Here is a 5,527-nt window from a genome sequence, read left to right as displayed (position 1 = left end):
AAGATAGATTATAGTCATTTTCAGTATGATAATTATATAAAGAGGACTTAATAGTCTAGCTTTTAGAAGCAGAAGCTATCTGAGTTAAGGCCAACCACAATAGAGTTTGGGAAATCTCCTGGTCAGACTCAGAGCAGGAAAAGCAGCTAAGCTGCAGAAATTATACTTGCTAAATACATTTTATGTATCTTTATCTAAAAAAAATTAGAAACCTCTTGAAAGTAAACAATAATGGATCCTCCCTCTTCCCACATATGCAGGGTGTATCATACAGAGAAATACTGTTAATCTATACTCCAGTAATTGCGGAATTATCATCTTTTGACTTAGCTTTGGGTTCAAACTTACTTTTGACTCTCTCTAGGAAGAAAGGTTTGCTGAGCACATTAGAATAAATGTCATTGTATGGAGATGTGTTTAATCTACTAAAAGGAACCAAGTGATTTTTAAGGATTCAAGTTCATTAATTAGTTGGTTATATGCAAAGGGTTGCTATTATAACTAGTTATTGAGAATTAAGATCTGCCAGGGTTTTATTGAGAAACACTTGTTCGTTGTTACTGCAGGTTTTTTAAAGTAATAACTTTATTTTGCATGAGTATTATAAATATGATTTAGATTCACACAAATCTACTATTAATGAGACTGATGTTTAAAGTCACACTTTAAAAAAGAAAAACGATTTATTTATTTATTTATTTATTTATTTATTTATTTATTTATTTATTTTAGAGAGAGAGAGAGAGTCCCAAGCAGCCTCTGCAGAGTTCAAATCCCAACATGGGGCTTGATCTCACAATCCTGAGATCAATACCTGAGTGGCTACCAAGAGCTGGATGTTCAACTGACTACGACATCCAGGCACCCCAAGATCACACTTTTTAACATTATTGAGTTTCAGCAAATACTTACATTGTGGAACATTTGAAGACACCTCAAGTTTGCATTTCATAAGTGTTGTATGAAAGGAAAGAAGGTTAGCACTCCCCTTGACAACGACAGAATAGGCTCTTGGGCCTGACAATACACATATGGTTAAGGCATTGCCACCTACTTTGTGGCATCTAACCAACATTCTAGGGGTGCCTGGGTGGCTCAGTTGGTTAAGCATCTGCTTTTGACTCAGGTTATGATCCCTGAGTCCTGGGATCAAGCCCTACACTGAGGTCCCTGCTCAGCAGAGAGTCTGCTTCCCTTTACTCCTTGGCCCCATGTTCTTTCTTCCTGTCTCTCTTACTCTATCTCTTTAAAATAAATAAAATCTTTTTAAAAAGAGGGTGAATACTCTAAAAAAATACCTTATGACTTATAGTACTGTCTATATTCCTCAAATTTTCTGTTTATATTTAATTCTTCAACTGGCTGTAAAAGCCACATTTTACTTAGCAAAACCTGATTTTGAGTCAACAGTTATTTAGAGTTTTCACTGTCTAAAAAGTAACTTGACCATTACATCTTTATCTGTAATACCAAAAAGAAATGAAAATATGTCCATCAACATTCCAATAGGAGAATGGTAAATGGAATAAAATGACAGTACATTAACCTTGAGGAATATTATTTAACCATTAAAATAATTACGAGAGACTTAAGGCAGAGGTCAGCAAGACTAAGAAGTCCTCCCTATCAGGCCTCCACAAAAAGAACTGTTTAACAACTACTGAAAATGTTGGGTGTGCTCCAGAGTACAATTAGGGATGGAGCACAAAACCCAATGGATGGACACATAGAAGAGTGTAGAAAGCATTTTACCTGTGTCACTCTATCCCCTAAACTGGCACAGGTTAACATCTAGAAGGATCCCCTCTGCCACAACTTCTCCCCACGATTGAAAAGGAGAACAAGAGGATCCCACAGCTATTCGACCCTTGAAGACCCTGCAGGCTTCAACAACGACCCTTGCTGGTGAAGCTGCCTTGAATTCCCGCTGTTCTGCATCCCAGTACCCAACCAGAGCCGCTGCACCTCCCTCACTTTTTAGTTTTTTATTCCACATGAACCAAGGATATGGGAAAATGGAAACTGATCTACTGGGAGCATGAGATGAATGAAGTGTACCTAACAGGAACAGGAGCAAAATTAAACAAACAAACAAACAACAAAAAGAGGTTGTCCTGAGAACACTATAGTCTTCTGCTTCCAGCTCACTCCTGAGATCTTGCCCTTGGGTTCATTGCATCACTAGTATATCCTTAAACTTCATTTCTCTATTTTACTTCAATTGATTTCTCTGTTACTGACAACCAAAATAAGCCTAATTGTATTTAATATTGATGAATAGCATTTCAAATAATATAATCTTATGGAAATATAATAAAAATGTTATGCAAAATAGACATTAGGATTATGTATAATGTGCAATAAATAATATGCTGTTGTTAATATGTGTACAGATGATAAAAAAAGGAGCTAGAAAAAATAATGATTCTTATGGCCTTTACAAGTAATAGATAAATGTTTAACATAAGTTGAGCTCATGATTCCTAGAAAAATGACATTGTTTTGTCCAATCTGTGATTATTTTTCTGACATGTGACCCAAAATACGCTAAATCCATGCTAATCTTTTATCCTAAGCTAGATCTCATGCCATATAATTTTAACAATTTTCAGTAGTTATATGGAGTATTGCATGCTAAAGACATGGCTTTTCTGATGTTTCATAGAGGTCTTATTTAAAATTTTTCAACAATACTCATATTACCGACTAAAGTTCTGATTTCAAAGATGCAACTGGAATATAACCACAGTGACTACAGAGAACCATTCTAGATGGTCCCTAGGGGCTCTTTCCAATGCTCCTTATAAGTGCACTCAAAAACTACACTACAGATTCATGCCTGTTTAGCTTTAAGATAGCAAGCATGGACTTCTTCTTCTTCTTCTTCTTCTTCTTCTTCTTCTTCTTCTTCTTCTTCTTCTTCTTCTTCTTCTTCTTTTTACATTAAAAAAAATAAATTCAATTTAGTTAACATATACTGTATTTTTAATTTAAAGGATAGAATTTAGTGATTCATAGATTTAGTGATTCAGTTGCATATAACACCCAGTGCTCATTACACCAAATGCCTTCCTTAATGCTTATCATCCAGTTACCCCATCTCCCCCACCTGCCTCCCCTCCAGCAGCCCTCGGTTTGTGCCCTATAGTTAAGAGTCACTTATAGTTTGCCTCCCTCTCTGTTTTTATCTTATTTTATATTTCTTTACCTATGTTACTCTATGTGGAAAACATGAAAGACTCTACCAAAAAATTGCTGGACCTAATACAAGAATTCAGCAAAGTCGCAGGATATAAAATCAGTGCACAGAAGTCTGTTACATTTCTACACACTAACAATGAAGCAGCAGAAAGAGAAATCAAGGAATCGATCATGTTTACAATTGCACCAAACACTATACAGTACCTAGGCATAAACCTAACCAAGAGGTAAAAGATCTGTACTCTGAAAACTATAGAACACGTATGAAAGAAATTGAAGATGACACAAAGAAATGGAAAAATATTCCATATTCATGGATTGGAATCACAAATATTATTAAAATGTCTATGCTACCCAAAGCAATCTACACATTTAATGCAATCCCTATCAAAATACACCAGCATTTTTCACAGAGCTGGAACAAACAATTCTACAATTTAAATGAATTCAGAAAAGACCCCAAAGTAATGTTGAAAACAAAGACCGAAGCTGGTGGCATCACAATTCCAGACTTTAAGCTGTATTACAAAGCTGTGATCATCAGGACATTATGGTACCAGCACAAAAACAGACACATAGATCAGTGGAACAGAATAGAGAACCCAGAAATGGATGCTTAACTCTATGGGCAACTAATTGCTGACAAAGCAGGAAAGACTACCCAATGGAGAAAAGATAGATCTCTTCAATAAATGGTGTTGAGAAAATTGGACAGCCACATGCAGAAGAATGAAACTGGATCACTTTCTTACAGCATACATAAAAATAAACTCAAAATGCATGAAAGACCTAAATGTGAGACAGGAATCCATCAAAATCCTAGAGAAGAACACAGGCAGCAACCTTTTTGACCTCTGCCACATCATTGTCTTATTAGACGTGTTTCCAGAAGTAAGGGTAACAAAAGCACAAATGAACTATTAGAACTTAATCAGGATAAAAACCTTTTGCACAGCAAAGGTAACAATCAACAAAACTAAAGGCAACCTAGGGAATGCAAGAAGATATTTGGAAATGACATATAAGATAAAGGTCTGGTATCTAAAAATCTATAAAGAACTTATTAAACTCAACATCCAAAAACTAAATCCGTTCAAGAAATGGGCAGAAGACATGAACAGACATTTATCCAAAGAAGACGTATAAATGGTAAAAGACCCACAAAAAATGTTCAACTTCACTCAGTATCAGGAAAATACAAATCAAAACCACAATGAGATATCACCTCATACAGGTTGGAATGGCTAAAATTAACAACACAGGAAACAACAGATGTTGGCGAGGATGCAGGGAAAGGGAAACCTCTTATACTGTTGGTGGGAATGCAAACTGGTGCAGCCCCTCTGGAACACACTTTAACCTCAAAAGGTTAAAAATAGAACTACTCTACGACCCAGCAATTGCACTACTAGGTGCAAAATAATGATTCAAAGGTTGCAAAATAATGATTCAAAGGGGTACATGCACCCCAATGTTTATAGAAGCAATGCTTTAATAGCTAAAATATGGAAAGAGTCCAGGTGTCCATCAATAGTAATCATTGGATTTTTAAAACAAAAGTTACGTAATGCCATCTGAGTGAATCCAGCATTGGCCAGGAGGGTGTAGTGCAGACAGGTAAAATCCAGACAGCTTGGGAAGCATTACTTCCATATAGCAGAACTGTAGAACTCTACAGCTTTTCTGAGGACTATTGGTCCAATTTCTCAGATGTAGACATAGAAACTTTTATAGACTCCTGGCCTTGTGGCCATTTTCTCTTTTCCAATGTTGCCCCCATTCCATGGCTGCATAGTTCAAATGTTCAAAAGTTCAATCTGGGTTTTCATCTGTTTCTCACACAAATCCTCATATACATCTCGTATCAACACTTTGTTTTAAAAGAGAACTAAATTCTCTGCTACTCAGGAGGCATTAATATTTGGAAAGCCTTTTATTTAAAATTCTCCAGTTTCTCTGACACTTTGTATGATTTTTTAAATTATTTATTTATTTTGAAAACGATTGATTGATTGATTGATTGATTGATTGATTTTAAAGAGAGAGCTAGCAGGGGTTGGGGAAATGGAGGGAGTCTCAAGTGGACTCCCTCCTGAGCACAGAGCCAGATGCTGGGCTTGATCTCAGGAGCCTGAGATCATGGCCTGAGCTGAAATCAAGAGTCAGATACCCAATGGACTGAGCCACTCAGTTTTCTCTATATGACTTTTTTAAAGGTGCTATCTGGAGGGGCAGTTTACAGTGGGGAAAGCATGAGTGACAGATCCAGCCTGACCTAGCTTTGTATAACAGTGTCCTGTTTCACATGGTTTGTGTGAGAATCAAA

At 36.4% G+C, this 5,527-nt stretch overlaps 1 non-coding gene across 1 annotated transcript; it reads left to right on the top strand.

Moving 5' to 3' along the window:
- The first annotated feature begins 954 nt into the window (after positions 1-954).
- On the top strand, positions 955-1,080 carry LOC140621276 (U6atac minor spliceosomal RNA). The gene has a single exon (XR_012021001.1). It is a non-coding gene; the product is annotated as a U6atac minor spliceosomal RNA (small nuclear RNA).
- The last annotated feature ends 4,447 nt before the right edge of the window (positions 1,081-5,527 follow it).

The sequence above is a fragment of the Canis lupus genome, chromosome 29 (genome assembly GCF_048164855.1).
Source record: "Canis lupus baileyi chromosome 29, mCanLup2.hap1, whole genome shotgun sequence".
NCBI lineage: Eukaryota > Metazoa > Chordata > Mammalia > Carnivora > Canidae > Canis > Canis lupus.
The sequence above is the reverse complement of the archived record's forward strand: the minus strand, read 5'-3'. Positions and strand labels throughout refer to the sequence as shown.